The sequence below is a fragment of the Chlorocebus sabaeus genome, chromosome 25 (assembly GCF_047675955.1).
Source record: "Chlorocebus sabaeus isolate Y175 chromosome 25, mChlSab1.0.hap1, whole genome shotgun sequence".
NCBI classification, from domain to species: Eukaryota; Metazoa; Chordata; class Mammalia; order Primates; family Cercopithecidae; genus Chlorocebus; species Chlorocebus sabaeus.
In genome coordinates, this window is record NC_132928.1 from 11442433 (window position 1) to 11460371 (window position 17939).

General features: G+C 37.1%; 1 non-coding gene across 1 annotated transcript; it reads right to left on the reverse strand.

The window, feature by feature from the left end:
• Nucleotides 1–7951: 7951 nt before the first annotated feature.
• Nucleotides 7952–8112, reverse strand: LOC119619894 (U1 spliceosomal RNA). The gene has a single exon (XR_005236331.2). It is a non-coding gene; the product is annotated as a U1 spliceosomal RNA (small nuclear RNA).
• Between the last annotated feature and the right edge of the window lie 9827 nt (nucleotides 8113–17939).

A 17939-nucleotide genomic window follows, 5' to 3' on the forward strand; every position in this document is an offset into this window, starting at 1 on the left:
GCATGCACCACCATGTCCGGCCAATTTTTAAAACATTTTTATTTTTGGTAGAGATGGGATGTCACCCAAACTGGTCTCAAACTATTTTTTTTTTCCAGTAACTTTCCATTTTACTTTTTTTTTTTATATTTTACTTTAAGTTCTAGGGTACATGTGCACAACGTGCAGGTTTGTTACATATGTGTACATGCGTCATGTTCGTGTGCTGCACCCATTAACTCGTCATTTACATTAGGTATATCTCCTAATACTATCCCTTCCCCCTCCCCCCACCCCATGACAGGCCCCAGGGTGTGATGTTCCCCTTCCTGTGTCCAAGTGTTCTCATTGTTCACTTCCCACCTATGAGTGAGAACATGCGGTGTTTGGTTTTTTGTCCTTGCAATAGTTTGCTGAGAATGATGGTTTCCAGCTTCATCCATGTCCCTACAAAGGACATGAACTCATCCTTTTTTATGGCTGCATAGTATTCCATGGTGTATATGTGTCACATTTTCTTAATCCAGTCTATAATTGATGGACATTTGGGTTGGTTCCAAGTCTTTGCTATTGTGAATAGTGCTCCAACAAACATACGTGTGCATGTGTCTTTATAGCAGCATGATTTATAATCCTTTGGGTATATACCCAGTAATGGGATGACTGAGTCAAATGGTATTTCTAGTTCTAGATCCTTGAGGAATCGCCACACTGTCTTCCACAATGGTTGAACTAGTTTACAGTCCCACCACAGTGTAAAAGTGTTCCTATTTCTCCACATCCTCTCCAGCACCTGTTGTTTCCAGACTTTTTAATGTTTGCCATTCTAACTGGTGTGAGATGGTACCTCACTGTGGTTTTGATTTGCATTTTTCTGATGGCCAGTGATGATGAACATTTTTTCATGTGTCTGTTGGCTGCATAAATGTCTTCTTTTGAGAAGTGTCTGTTCATATCTGTCTCAAATTATTATGCACAAACAACCCTCCTGCCTCAGCCTGCTAAAGTGCTGGGATTGCAAAGATGAATCACCATGCTCTGCCATTTTTTTTAATGGTGTATTTTAAAAGCATCAGTTTTACATTTTGATGAAGAACACTTATTATCTTTTTCTTTTACGGTTTTTGCTTTTTTGTATCCTAAAAAATCTGGACTACTACAAGGCTAAAAAAGTGTTTTCTCTAAGTTTTCTTCTGGATGTTTTATCATTTTGACTTCTTTGTTTAAGTATGTGACCTCAGTGTATGGTGTGAAGTAAAGATGGATGTCAATTTCTTTCATATCGATAGCGCCATTTGCTGAAAAGACGATCCCTTTCTTACTGAAGTACCTTGGTACTCTTGTCATACACCAATCACCTATATATGTGTGGATCTTTTTCTATCCCATTGATTGTTACATGAATACCCACTGCCTTGATTACTGCAGCTTTATATTATGTTTCGAAATCAGAGTAGTATGTAAGTCCTCCAACTTTTTTGTTTCAAAATTACCATGACTATTTTAGGTCCTGCGCATTTTCATCATAAATTTTTGAACCAGCTTGTTGATTTTTACTACATCTAACTTAGATTTTGATTGACTGAGATCTCTATAGATCAATTTAGGGAGAATTAATAGCTTTACATTATTGAGTCTTCTAATCCTTGAACCTAGGAAGTCTTTCCACTTTCTTAGATTATCTTTGGCTTATCTCCACAAAGTGAGAGAATTTTCAGTATATAAATCTTACACACAACTTATTAAATTTATTCCTATATATTTTGTGTTTTGAAGCTACTCTGCAATTGATTTTTGCTTAGTGATCTTACATTCTGCAAACTTGCCACATCTACTTATTAGTTGTAGGATCTATTTTGCAGATTTCATATGATATTGATTCACATGATCATGTCATCTATGAATAAAAACTGTTTTACTTCTTCCCTTTCCAATTTACATGATTTTAAAAATCTTTCTCTTGCTTTACTACACTGGCCAGGACCTCCAGTGTAATGTTAAATAAAAGTCATGGATCTGGACATCCTTGCCTTCTTCTTGATAGGAGGAAAGTATTGAATCTTTCACCATTATGTTATTAGCTGTGGGTTTTATAGATCATTTTTTATCAGGTTGAAGAAGTTTCCTTTTATAACTAGTGTGCTGATCATTTATGTCATACATGGCTGTTGCAGTTTAAATTTTTTCACACCTCTTTTCTGTACCTGTTGAGGTAATCACAGAGTTTTAACAGTCATCTATTAATATAGTGAGTTACATTGATATATTTTTAAATGTTAAACAAACCTTATACTCCTAGAATAAATTCCACATAGTCATGATGTATTATTGTGTCAATTAGGTTTTGATCAGAAGAAAAGAACCACTATACTCAATATAGACTATGGAATTTGTATATTACAAGGATTTGACTTTATGTAATTGTGGGAGCTAGCAAAACATTTTATGTACTACTATCACTTCTATCTTTGGTGCTGGGACTGGCCCAAGTGTTAGAGAACCTGGAGGAATAGATTCCTTCAGGAGCTGGAAGAGTTGTGGACTTGGCGACTGCCCCAGGAGTTGCACATGCTGGCCAATGATTCAAAGAACCTGAAGGAAGAGATCTGGCGGGAGCTGGAGAAGCGCAAGCTCAGCTGCTGCTTCTGGAGCTGTACACTCTGGCACTGGTTTCAGAAAAGCTCAAGGAGGTGATCCAGTGGGAGTAATGCAACTGAAAGACCAGCTACTGTGCAGTGCCAACAAGGTAAGCCAGCAGATCAGCAACAATGTGTGTGCACTGTAACAGCACCAGCTGCCCACATCAACCTCCCATGTATAAAAGCAATATGGTGGCAGCTTCACTTGCACCTTTCATATCTTAAGCAAAATGTGTCCTCAGGCCAATGCTAACTTAAAATTATGGATGGATAAGAATTCTGGAAAATGCAATTTCAGCTTAGCTAAGTTCATGCAATACAAATCAACCATAATTTTTTCCTTTTTACATATTGTTTAATTTGATTGAATTCTTTTTCTGTTTTTTAAGACAAAGTCTCTCATTCTGTCACCCAGGCTGGAGTGCAGTGGCATGATCACAGTTCAATATAGCCTTGACCTCCCAGGTGCAAGCGATACTCCTGCCTCAGCCTCCTGAGTAACTGGTACTCTAGGCACATGCCACCACACCTGGCTAATTTTTATAATTTTAGTAGAAACGGGGTTTCACTATGTTGCCCGGGCTGGTCTTGAACTCCTGAGCTGAAGCGATCTGCCCACCTTGACTTCACAAAGTGTTGGGATTACAGGCATGAGACACTGCACCCAGCCAATACTATTTTGTTAAGAATTTTTGTATCTATATTTATGAGGGATTTGACCTGTAGCTCTTTTTGGCGGTTTGGTTTTGATATTAGACTAAAACTGTCTTACAAAAGAATTTAGAAGGAGTCTCTTATTTTTTGAATGGTTTATTTATTGTGATTTAGTACAACACTAGTTTATCTTGTTGCTCATATTGTTCTCCTCTGTCCCTTTGACATACTTTTATCACTGAGGGGCTGGGTTTGTTTATTTGTTTTGAATACCTCTTTATTTTCTGACATGACAAGAGGCTCCAGGCTCACCTGTATATTTCTTGCTCCAGTCCTAGAATCATCCATCCTATGATCATCCATCCATTCATCCATCCATCCATCTCCAAAGAGCCCTGGTTCTTTTTACTGGAGAGTGATATTAGAAATCAAGTTCTGGATACTAGGTGTGCTTGTTGCTACTAGAGTGTCACTGCTTCTAGGCCCTCTCAGCTGACAGAAAGAAAACATGGATGTTTATACTAACTCCTTTTTTGTAAACTCCCACTCCAAGAGTGAAAAATTCAAATTCTACCATTCACCATCCATTTACTAGTGTTTAATTCCATTATTCGGAAATGTCAGAATTATTAATTCATATTTCTGTCAGGTACAACTTTATCAGCTAGAGTACAGTGCTTATGTACACTTGTTTCTGTTTTGCTTTAAAAACTCTGCCATTAATTTAGTAAGGCCATATTAAAAACAAACAAATAAACGAAAATCCATTTCTAAAGTTACTTAGGTCAGCATCTTTTCTTCTAGCCCCTTCAGTGAGATTTTTTAATACATTTGTAATGCACCCAGATTATTTTGTTATATTTAGGATTCTATCCTGGTATTCTCCCAACCTTCTAAACCTCCTAAATGTCCTTTTCTCTCCAAATTTGTGTATGTTATACTAACATTCACTCTTTGGGCTGTAAAATTCAATAAGTTTTGACAAATGCATAATATCATGTATTCACAATTATAGCATCATACAGAATAGTTTCACTACTCTAAAAAGTATCCCCAGCTTCATCTATTTGACTTCTGCTCTTCACTGCTAAACCTCTAGCAAACACTGATTTTTTCTTTTTTTTTTTAAATTCAGAGTCTTGCTCTGTTGCCCAGGCTAGAGTGCGGTGGCACCATCTCAGTTCATTGCCACATCCACCTCCCAGGTTTAAGTGTTCCTCCTACCTCAGCCTCTGGAGTAGCTGGGACCATAGGCATGTTCCACCATGTGGGCTAACTTTTTTAATTTTTATTTTTGGAGAGATGGGGTTTTGCCATGTTGTTCAGGTTGGAAGCGCTGATCTTTTAATCATCTCTGTAGCTTTATCTTTTTTAGAATGTCATATAGTTTTTAGCCTTTTGAGATTGGTTTCTTTAAGAAATGGGCATTTATGATTCATGTGTGTCTTTTTACAACTTCATAGCTTTGTAGTAAGTTTTGAAATCAGGTAGTGTAAGTCCGTCAACTTTGTTCTTTTTTCTTGGGCTATTTTACATCTTGTGCCTTTTCTTATAGATGTTATGATAATTTTATTGATATCTAAAAAATATCTCACTGGGATTCTGATTGGTGTTGCATTGGACCTACAGGTCAATTTGGGTAGAGTTGATATCTTAAAAATATTGAGTCTACTATGAATCACAGAATTGTCTCCTCACTTATTTGGATCTTCTTTGAGCTCTTTAATCAAAGTTTGTTGTTTTCTGCTTATAGATTTTGTACATATTTTGTACATATTTTGTTAGGTATATATCTATATATTTAATTTTTGGTACTATTATAAGTGGTACTATTATTAGCAAATTTCAAATTCCAAATGTTAATTACTGGCATGGATCTTCATTTTTGATAGATGTTTTATATATATATGTATATATATATAATTCTAGAATTCTAGGTTGACATTTTTTCTTTTAGAATATGGCAGCATAGTTTGAGACAAGAGGCTCACTTTCATTCTTATTTTAGCTGTTTGTGTAATGGGCTTCCTTTCTTTCTTTTCTTTTCTTTTGAGATGGAGTCTCGCCCTGTCGCCAAGCTGGAGTGCAGTGGTGCCACCTTGGCTCACTGCAACCTCCGCCTTCCAGGTTCAAGCAACTCCCTGCCTCAGCCTCCCGAGTAGCTGGGATTACAGGCACCCACCACCACGCCTGGCTAATTTTCGTATTTTTAGTAGAGATGGGGTTTCCCTATCTTGGCCAGGCTGGTCTTGAACTCCTGACCTCGTGATCTACCCTCCTCAGCCTCAAAAGTGATGGGATTACAGACGTGAGCCACTGTGCCCAGCCAATAGGCTACTTTTCTATGTCAATGTCTTTTCTTTACCACAAATGTTTGTTTACGATTTATCTTGGTGTGATTTCTTTGTGTTTATCCTGCTTGGGGCTTATTGAGCTTTCTGGATTAGGGCTTTGTAGTTTTCATCAAACTTGGAATGTTTTGACCATTATTTCTTTTCCTATTTTTTTCCTCTCCATCCTTCTTTTTTGGGATTCTAATTACTCAGATGTTAATTCATCTTGTCCTATAGTCACTGAAACTCTGTTTACAAGTTTACCAACCTTTTGCAGATTTTTTTTTTTTTGAGACAGAGTGTTTCTCGGTTGCCCAGGCTGGAGTGGTGCAGTGGTGCAATCTCAGCTCACTGCAACCTCCTCCACCTCCCAGGCTCAAGCAATTCTGCTACCTCAGCCTCCCAAGTAGCAGGGACCACAGGCGAGTGCCAGCATACCCAGTCAATTTTTGTACCTTTAGTGGAGACAGAGTTTCATTATGTTGACCAGGCTGGTCTCAAATTCCTAACCTCGAGTGATCCACCTGCCTTGGCCTACCAATGTGCTGGGATTATAGGCATGAGTCACTGCACCTGGCCTTCTTCTGCAGAATTAAGTCCCATATAGCAAATTTCTCATTTGGGAGATTGTGTTTTGTATCTCTAAAAGCTCAGTTTGTGTCATTAATATATCCTTTATTTCTCTCTTTATTATATTTATGTTCTCTTTTAAATCCTTGAGCATATTTACAACCTCTGTTTAAAGTCCTTGTCTGCACGTTCCATCACCTGTCATTTCTGAGTTTTCTATTGAGTCATTTTTTTCTGATTATGAATAACATTTTCCTGCTTATTTGCATGTCTAATAATTTTTATTGGGTGCTAGAGATTTTGAATTGTACACTGTTAAGTGCCAGATTTTATTTTATTTATTTAAAGTATTAGACTTTGGCAGGAAGTTAAGTGAACTGAGAATCAGTTTGATTATTTCAAGAATTATTTTTAGACTTTTTAAGGCACGTCAGTAAACTTTTTCTATAAAGAGCCAGGTAGTAAATGTTAAGCTTTCTAGATAACACCCAATCTTTATTGCATAACTTTCTCCTCCTCCTTTTTTTTTTTTTTTTTAAATACAACCTTGTAAAAGTGTGAAGCCCATTCTTATCTGATGGGTCTAACAAAAACAGGTCATCAACCGGATTTGGCCCAGGCACCATGCTTTGCTGATCACTGATCCAGAGCTTCCTTTATTCTAAGGCCAGCTTAGCATCACTATGAAAGTGTAACTACTTGGGGCCTTCAGTGAAGGTATCTTTCAGCCCCCCAACTCTTGAGCTGTTTTGCTGACCTCATGGACTTTTACCTTATTCATATATAATTTAGTACTCAACAATAGAGTCACGGGATCTGCGTCAATATTTTTGGAGCCCTTTCCCCACACAGCTCTCTTCTTTCTAGCCACCTCAGTCTTCCCAAACCCTGATCTGTGTCTACTCAACTCAGTGAGAGTGGCAGGCATTCTGGGGGATCTCCTTACTGTACTACAATCTGGAAAGTGCTCCCAGACAGAAAGATATGGCAGTTACATGGCTCACTTCATTTACTTCCCTTCTATAGTGGATCCTAGTTCTGTGCTATCCAAAAACCACTGCCTCATATATTCTGCCTCCCCATTTCTTAGTTATTTCAATAGGAGGGTATGTTTGATTTCAGGTACTCCAATGTCATGAAATGGAACTTCTCCCCAATGAGTATTTTAAAACATGTCTTTTCTTTTGGAAAGTTAAATTCAGAAAGAACTATAAATGGTGATTATTGTTGTTTAAAAGTCTCTCCGGGCCAGGTGTGGTGGCTCATGCCTGTAATCCCAACACTTTGGGAGGCTGAAGTGGGCAGATCACCTGAGGTCCAGATTTCGAGACCAGCCTGACCAACAGGGAGAAACCCTATCTCTACTAAAAAAATACAAAATTAGCCAGGTGTGGTGGCACATGCCTGTAATCCCAGCTACTTGGGAGGCTGAGGCAGGAGAATCACTTGAACCCAGGAGGCAGAGGTTGTGGTGAGCCAAGATCATGCCACTGCACTTCAGCCTGGGTGACAAGAGCAAAATTCTGTCTCAAAAAAAAGAAAAAGTTTGTCTGATTTTTCCTTTCTCCTGTGTTTTTCCTGCTATTATATAAGAGCAAGTTGTACAAGCCTCATCCTTAGATTACTGTAACAGGTAGATTGTAAACATATTTGAATTCAGTGATCATATCTTATATTTGTTATCTCAAACGGGTCCTTGCTATGTCTTCTCAGGTAAGTCTAGACTTATTTTATTTTATTAAAATATTTTTTTAAATTAAAACTTTTTTTTTTTCAGGGGAAAACATGAACATGGGCTCTACTACCACAAATCATGCAGTCAAGTTTCCAGCATTTGGGGAAATTGCAGGGGTCAGCACACCTGGAGTGCAGTGGATGAGCTTAGCCCTGGGGAAACCACCTTTGGAATCATGGTATGTCCCCTGACAGGTAAGTATTAGATTTTTATGTGTTTTTGTTATTTATTTATTTATATATTTTACAGACAGGGTCTCGCTCTGTCACCCAGACTGGAGTGTAGTGGCATGACCATAGGTCACTGCAGCCTTGACATCCTGTGCTCAAGTGATCTTCCCAATTCAGCCACCCGATTAGCTGGGACTACAGGTGTGTGCTACCACATCTGGCTAATTTTTAAACTTTTTTTTAGTAGAGATGAGATCTCAGTATGTGGCCCAGGCTGGTCTTGAACTCCTGGGCTCTAGAGATCCTCCCACCTCAACCTCCCAAAGTGCTGGAATTACAGGTGTGAGCCCCTGTGCCCAGCCCCTAGACTTCTATTTTTGTCTTCTTTAAGCAGCTCTATAATTAAGAGCATATAGACTTTAATTTTTAATACATACTTTTTTGTTCATATGTTGAGATGTCAAAGCACCAAACATCTGAACTTTGAAAATAATAATAGGTGAGATACTATGGAAACAATATTTATAATAAAATGAAATGTAACATTTATGGAACTAGACCGTATGCTAAACATGTTTTATATCTTATCTAATCCTCACAACATTTCTATGAAATAAAGTATTTTATTTCCCATTAGATCAATAAAGGGATTATGAAACCATACCATTAATTATCTCCTAAACACTCTAAGTTTGGTAGATCTCATATTTTTCCAACTTATTATTTCATTAACCAAGGCACTAGAAATCCAACATGGGGTACCCATTGCCATTTTACAGACAGCATAACTTGATGAGTAATAGCATAAACTAAATTCTAGCTCCATCATTTACTATATACATGACCTTGGTAACTTATCTTCTTAGTACCCCAATTTCTGAAGGAAATTAAAAGTAAAAATAGAAATGTTCTTCCCAGTGCTTATGTGCTTAGGTTGGGAAATTTATTTTCTCACCTGGAAAGATCAATTCCAATGATAGGAATGGAAGCTCTGAGAGGATGTAGAATTATGTAAAACTCTGGCAAGATCTCCTGAAAACAGTCTGGGAAACCAGCCTGCTTGCCTAATGACTTATCCTCCTGGGCATCTGGCCTCCTGGTCTCAATGCCTTTCCAATTGTAAACAAAACAAGTTTAGTAGGCCCCACCTATTATTTCTCAAAAACCACCTCCCAATTTAGCCCAACTGCCATGCTCGCGAGAGCTGTCCTGTGAAATGTGGAGGCTGTGTAAAGACAGAGGTCCAGCACTATGGCTCAAGTAAAGGAAAGGCCATTGACTCAATGCCTATCCACTCTTCGGCTGACTTAAAGTCACTCTGTTAAATGCACAGCCTCTAGGAATATAATAATTCTGCCTACTCTAGCTTTAAAGGTGAATTTTGCAATTTTTGAAAAAGTCCTTAGAATCACATTGCAGAATTAAAGGGTGTATTATAATTATCAATATCAATAGTAATAAAAGTTTATTAAAGGTCATTAAAATGAAAGGGGATGGCTCTAGATCCCATCAATCTGAATTGACTCCCTCCTCTTGTGTTAATTAGAAAACTCAGATAATGGTTCTATGGGGGAGTACAGGGAAAATTTAATTACGAAAGTTTAATGGGCCACTATCTACTTTCTGCCAGATTAAAAACTGATGATTTACACAATTTTAGATACTATGACAGGCTTTTCTAGCAAAACATGTTGCAGAGTAATGTAAAAGTTTACTGAGAGCATTCTATTCATTTTTAAACAATGCCAGCAAAAGCCACATTTGCATGCTTCTTTTAAAAAACCAGGCCACCATTGAAGGTATATATTATTTACTAATGCTTACAACCCTAAAATAAGCAGCAATCAGAAAATGCAGATTTTTTTCACATATATATTGATTAAAAATAAAATTAAATCTTTCATCCTATTGGAACTGGGGAAAGGGAGACATGTTGGGGTGGGATGGGAATAGATTTGAAGCCATTGAGGAAAGGAAAAAAGTTTTAATGTTTCTGACTCTTGTTTTTCATTGAGAGCTTTCTACCTGGGATCTCAGCATCTCATCCATTTCCCCTGAGCTAGGGTTGCCTGTGCCCAACACAGAGTGATAGGCTCTCTGGAAAACAGAATTTGAAGGATATGGTTGTAGAGAAAAGAAATGACACAGGAGAGAAGAGAAGTAAAAGAAATAAGAAGCTATAAGAAATAATAACTATGACTTACTTTTTAAACGGTGTAGCATGGGATCATTGAGGCGTTAGTTCTCTAACCTTGTTTGGAAAATATAGGATATCCAGAACACTTACATAAAGCACACAGACACTTTTGAATTTAGTGATGAATTTAAGATTGTTAGCAAGTCCTCTAGATCTGCACCGTTCAATATGGTAGCCACTACCTGCAAGTGGCTCCTGAGCACTTACAATATCCCTAGTTCAGATTGAGATGTGCTGCAAGAGTCAAATAAAAACCAGATTTTAAGGCTTAGTATTTTAAAAAGGATGTAAAATGTCTCCATACTGTTCACATTGATTACATTTTGAAATGATTGATCTATTGGATTGAATAAGATCTATTATTAAAATTAATTTTACATGTTTCTTTTTACCTTTTTAAATGTGGATACTAGGAAATTAAAAATTAATATGTGGCTTGAATCCTATTTCCATTGAACAGTGCTTTTCAGATATTTAATATGACACTCAGGGAAGTGACGGATTTTAGGATGGAACTCCATGGCTTGGAGAATACTTTTAGAGACCACCAGGACTCACTTTTGAGGACTGAGCCTGAGATCCGGCTCAGGAACAGCACAAGAACGCAGGGAAGTGTGATACTGTGAAGTGTCAGCTCACCTCACAGCTAGAGGGTCTCAAGAAGTTTCTGAGAAGATACGGTAGTGTCACAACATACACATCTTCAACTTATGTTAAACGAACGAGAGAAACAGAGGAACACTTAGACTGAGCTGGAGAGCACATAGGACCTAAGTAGAACTGGTGAATCTGCAGTGTCCTCCATTGCATTCTTTCACCACATGCCCCAGAGTGAACAAGTGTGAAAGAGACATAGAAACCTCATGTTTCTTCAATATCAGCTCCTTTGAGCTTCCCATAGTGTGGAACTCTTATGTTGGGTATTATTCTAGAGCTCAAAAAACACTAACCTGGCCCGGGGCGGTGGCTCACGCCTGTAATCCCAGCACTTCGGGAGGCCGAGGCGGGCGGATCATGAGGTCAGGCGATCGAGACCACCCTGGCTAACACGATGAAACCCCGTCTCTACTAAAAATACAAAAGATTAGCCGGGCGTGGTGGCGGGCGTCTGTAGTTCCAGCTACTCGGGAGGCTGAGGCAGGAGAATGGCGTAAACCCGGGAGGTGGAGCTTGCAGTGAGCCGAGATCGCGCCACTGCACTCCAGCCTGGGCGATAGAGCAAGACTCCATCTCAAAAAAACAAAACAAAACAAACAAACAAACGAACAAACAAAAACATTAACCCATGCTAACTTGTTCACATTACGCTGTACATTAAAAAATATCCATTGTTCCAACACTGGAGAAGGTGACGGCTGTGTTGAATTTATAGAGACTATATATTGTATATTCAGGGTGCTATATAAGAGGTTTTTTTAACTATATATGGTGAAAGCCGTGTACAGTTAAGATTACCCTGGAAAATCCTGTATATATGGGATTTTCACCACGTATGAGTTTCATCGCATATAATGACTTCTCTGTATAAAAGAAACGTTCTCAAATTAAAAAGGAAAACCTGGGAAGTGGGTTATTTGGAAAAAGGTTAGCCCATCTTCCTACACCATGTGCTAAAACAAGTTCTGCATAAATTTAATAGTTCAATGTAGACATAAAAGCACTAAAAAACAAAATGAAACAAAAAATAGAAGAACACATAGTTGAATATTTATCTGGATTAGAAAACAAAACACTTTTTAAAAATGCATACGGACAATAAACAGAGTTTCAAAGGATAGCATGGAAAAATTTGACCAAATAAAAATTTAGAAGTTTTGGATGTAGAACAAATGAAAATTTAAGTCAAACAACTAAAATGTGAAAATTATATGTAATAAATCTGACTGATAATGGATTAATATATTAAAAATCTATAACAGCTGTTATAAATAAGAGACATTAATTTCAGTTAGAAAATGAGAGATAGGATATAAACTGGCAATCTATAGTGCAAAAGTACAGTGGAAGCATTTTGAAATTAAACTTTATTTGTAATAAATAACTGCTAATTAAATAACAATACAATATGATATTTATAACAAAAATTATAACTAGATGTTTAAAAAGATGGTAAGATATAAATTATTGTACATTCAATGCATAGGAAATAATGTAATGATTTTCAAATAGTTGTGTTGGAAAGTTGTATTTTCAGTTTTTTTAAGAATAAGAATAATACTGTAAATAAAAAGCAGACTCTAAATTATATATACTATATGATCCGTTTATGTAAAATACATATAAATTCTCATTGGAATAAGATTTAAACCATAAAAAGTAAAATATTATTAATGGGAAATATATCTCTTAGTTATGCAGTTACAAATGATTTTTATTTATACGTTTCCATTTTGACATTTTCCTGATGAGCTTATACTACTTTATCACACAAAAATTATTTAAGAAAAATAATTCAATATAACTAGTGATTACAGAATTCAAATTACATCAGTATCAAGTTACCATTTTTTCTCTTAAATCAGCAGTGAATAAGAGCAACTAAGGGTGAGTTGGTAAGACAGAGCCCCTGGCTGCAATGTTGCATGACCAGGGATTAAGAGCTGTCAATACAGTGCCATGACAGTCAGGAATTAATCATAAGGGATTAACCTGAAATTTGGGCAAAAATTCATTGTATCAAGGCGTTAATTAAAATTAGAATAGAACATTAGAAATAAGCCAAGCATTCAACAGTGGTGGCTTAGTTAAATGAGAGTTAGCCATACAATGATCTATTAAATAGTCATCAAAAAGGTATTTGGGGAGTGCTTTCAATGACATGGGGGATATTCATGGCATTCCACTGAAAGCAAAAATTAAAATGCAAAACTGTATATACTATTTAATCCCATTATGCAAAATATTATATTGTATACTGAGAAAAGACTGAAAGGAATCACGGTAAAAGATTAATAGTTATCTCTGAATTATAACATGATTAATTATTTTTTTCTTATGGCTAATTTAAATTTTTTCTTTATCATTTTCTATGTTTTCCAAGTTTAAAAATCACAAAAAGTGTTTTTAAATGGTTTTGATCCTAAAGAGTTGTGTTTAGTGTGCAGCTAAGATGCTCCTCAGAGGTTGTACTGAATGGTCCAGGGACTGAGGAATCCATAAACTAAAAGAAAGACTGGTTGCCATAGGAGGTGTGATCAGGAGCTGCTGCCAAGAGGGGAAGCATTCATGGCTGCTGGGGAAGGATGCCCCGGCCAGAGTAGCAGCTTCCAGGAGCAGCTGTCAGGAGACTTCACAGAGAAATGCCTTGGGAGCAATGCATGGTCTTTATGCAGGAAGGCCACCAACCTCTCCATCCGTCTCACCAGTGGTATCATCCAAATGAAAAGGGCCAGTCTTTCTCTTGCTCAACTTGCCTGCTTAGGGAAGAGTGAAGACTGTAGACTTTTCATTATAATCCTCCCTGAGGAGAGAAAAAAATATTTTTCTTTTGGAAATCTGGCGATATCTGATGCCCAGTCTAGGTTGGTCCTTACAGATCGTGAGTAATAATAACTGAGCCTTTTCCTCAGTTTCCAGCCAGAATCATGTTGCCTGGGGAAAGAGAGTTGGAGAAAAGAGTTACGTATTTTAAATGCTTGCTAATTTTAAGCATTCTTTATTTTATAAATCATTTAGAGTATATGAATTATATACATACCAAAAAAGTTTTTGTCCTAGAGTTCATCAGCAAAAAAGTATTGTACAACTCCCTTACATAAAAGTTTTTACCTGAAATTTATATAATACTCTAATATACTAATAGTATGTTTACTATAAAACATGTATAAACTACATAAAAGTTACATAAAAGTTTTTACCTGAAATTTGTATAATACTCTAATATACTAGGAGTATGTTTACTATAAAACATATATAAACTATGTGTGTGTGTGTATATATAGTACGTACATATAAAACCTACATAAAATAGAAATTTAAAAGGGATAAGATAGATAAGGTCAACAACATTAAAAAGTTTTTATTTTATTTCCTGATGCTATAAAGAGTATAATATAATAGGAACTGTGGTTAAATATGCTTCATTAATTTTGAAAGAAATTTTGTTAATTCTCTGTAACATAGTTATTTGAAGATCTGGTTTTTAAGCCTTTATTTTAGCAGAGTTTTAAGGAGATGTCACTGCTGGGAAAGAGGCATCTCATGAAGAAAGATAGATCCAAATGGAAGAAGTTCATTGTTGGCTCATCTTACTAAATTATGATGCTCATTTTTCAATCCCAAGCTCCAATTATGCAAAGGTATTTATTGTTGGCAAGGCTGTCAGGAAACAGACACTCTCATACATTGCTGGTGGGAGTGTAAATTGGTACAACATTTATGAAGATAATTTGGCAGTATCTTTCAAAATTACAAATGCACACACTTTTTGATCCAGATATTCGACCTCTTAAGAATGTATCCAACAGCCATAGGAGCATGTGTGTAAATGGCACATAAAACATGGCTATCCAATGCAATGCTATGTGCACTAGCAAAAGACTGGAAACAACATAAATATGTATCACTTGGGGACTGCTAAATCAATCATGGCATATCTATAAAAAGGAATATTTCAAATCTTTTGGGTAAATACCCAGAAGTGGGATTGCTGAATCATATGGTAATTCTATTTTTAGTTTTCTAAGGAACCTCCATACAGTTTTCCATAATGGCTGTACAAATTTACATTTCTACCAACAGTGTACAAACATTCCCTTTTCTCCAAATGCTCATCATCACTTGTTATTACACAGTATGGTGAATATAGTTAATAATAGAGTATTGTACATGTCAGAATTACTAACAGTAAATTTCAAATATTCTAGCAAAAAAAATTGTTAAGTATTTGAGGTGATGGATATTTTAACTGGCTTGATTTAATTATTTCATATAATGTTCATAAGTCATAACATTACTTTGTACTACCATAAATTTATATAATTATAAGTTGTTAATTTACAATAAAAAATGAAAATATTATGCAGCCATTAAGAAGGGTACAAAAAGTCTTTACAAATTGATATGGAACTATCTCCACAACATAGCAAATAAACAAATTAAGATGTAAAATGTTTTGGGATGCAACTATTTTTATTATAAAAGAGAAGGGTAGGCTGGGCATAGGTGGCTTATGCCTGTAATCCTAGCATTTGGGGAGGCCAAGGTAGGCAGATTACTCGAGCCCAGGAGTTCAAGACCAGCCTGGGCAATACAGTAAGACCCCATCTTACACACACACACACAAAAGAAAGACATTAGCCAGGTGTGGTGGTGCATGCTTTTAGTCCCAGCTACTAAGAAAGGGCTGAAGTAGAAGGATTGCTTAAGCCCAGGAGTTCGAGGTGGCAGTGAGTTATAATTGTGCACTGCACTCCAGCCTGGGTGACAGAGTGAGACCCTCTCTCCAAATAAAATAAAATAAAATAAAATAAAATAAAATAAAATAAAATGAGAGTGGGTTGGAAGACAAATATGGAGAAATGCCAGCTTGTAGTGTACGCATAGTATATCTCTGGAAGAACCATAAGAAACTAGTACTGCTGGCCAGGCGTGGTGGCTCACACCTGTAATCCCAGCACTTTGGGAGGCTGAGATCGGCAGATCATGAGGTCAGGAGATCGAAACCGTCCTGGCTAACCTGGTGAAAACCCGTCTCTACTAAAAATACAAAAAATTAGCCAGGCATGGTGGCAGGCGCCTGTAGTCCCAGCTACTTGGGAGGCTGAGGCAGGAGAATGGCGTGAACCTGGAAAGCGGACCTTGCAGTGAGCCGAGATCGTGCCTCTGCACTCCAGCCTGGGCGACAGAGCAAGACTCCGTCTCAGAAAAACAAAAAACAAAAAACAAAAAACAAAAAAAAGCCTAGTACTGCTGATCATCTCCAGGATGTGGACTGGGATGGGAAACCAGAATGGGAGGATGATTTTTCATACTTTATGCTCTGAAGTGGTTTGGATTTTATACACTATGAAGGTATCATCTTAAAAAAAATTTTAGGTTATTAAAAATAATTGTTTTTATAAAATTAATCACATTGATAACATCCTGTAGCATGTAAACTGAAATATATTGCAGCTGACAAATGAAGGCCTGAGAGATGTGCTGTCCACCGTTGCATTGTAGAGCTTTCACCTCTTCCCTCAGGATGTAGCAGGTTCTACCTGTCACATAGGAACCAAAAGGGCAAGTGGTATCCATCCCTGTATTAAAGGTTAGCAAAGCTTAATTTTTTGTTTATTTATGTATTTTTTAGGAGATAGGGTCTCTCTATGTTGCCCAGGCAGCTCTTGAATTCCTGGGCTCAAGTAGTGAACCTCCCACTTCAACATCGCAAGTAACCGGGACTACAGGCAGGCCATCACACCTGACTTTTTCCTCTGACAATTTATACATAAAATGAATAAAAATAAAAGTTGTATTGTTATGATTCTCATTTTATTATCTGTAGCTAAGGCAGGAGTGTCCAATTTTCAGTTTCTCTGGGCCATCTTGGAAGAAGGATAATTGTCTTGGGCCACACATAAACTACACTAACATTAGCGATAGCTGATGAGCTAAAAAATGGCAAAAATATCTCATAATGTTCTAAGAAAGTTTGCGAATTTGTGTTGGGCTGCATTCAAAGCCATCCTGGGCAGCATGCAGCCTGCGGGCCATGGGTTGGACAAGCTTGAGTTAAAGGAGTCCCACAAATCCTGTGGATGCAGGCACCCTGCTTTGGGGGAACTGGTTCCAGATCTGTCAAAAGTCATAGTACCATTGGTAAAATAGCCAAACATTAGCATAAACTAAGAGGTAATAATTTATTAATGCATCCTACATATTGGTAATACTCAACTTTTTCCACAACACAAATTCTACATAGTAAAAGCTAGACACCAAGTCAGTAAGAGGGTAACATACTTCAGAAGTCTTTGTGCCGTCCTATTTCTGCGGCACATATCCACTCACCATGTGCTACAGTCAAGTCCCTTTGGACATTAAAATGGAGTAACTACTTTTGATTAATCATTTAACATCAGAAATATTTTCCTTTAAAACAAAGAGACATTATGCAAAGGACAACAAAGGAGGTGCCCCAAAGCAAAACAAACAGAAAAACTCAGTTTGCTCTGTTTCCTTCTCTAGCTAGGTTCCAGTGTTCCATACTGAAGAATTTTGCCTTATAAATGCAGGGTTGAGTTGTCAGTTCTAATTTAGGTGGATGTAGACAGTTTTCCACAGCAGCTCTCTGGCCTGAAGCTGTCTATCTGGCTTCTAGACACCATTGTGTCAACAGCATGTCCTTGAACATTTCAGGTGCAGATATAGTTAGTGGTTTATACCAGAAACAAGACAGCAGAAACTAAGAAACTAAGACACCAAGCAAGTGGAGCCATGTGATAGCAGTAGATATTTGAAAGTCCTTGTAGTCTTGTGTTGTAAGATGTCTAATGAGTCCAGATGAAATACATAAAAATAGTTATCCTATGGACACTTAGTAAATATATTGCAGAGTGTTTTTTTCCAAAGCATGTTAATATTTTCTGGGAGGAGGAAAGTGTACCACAAATAGTGAGAATATAAACTGCAGAAACATTGTCCAGTATGCATCACGAAACAGACGGTGTGCTGTGCCTTTTC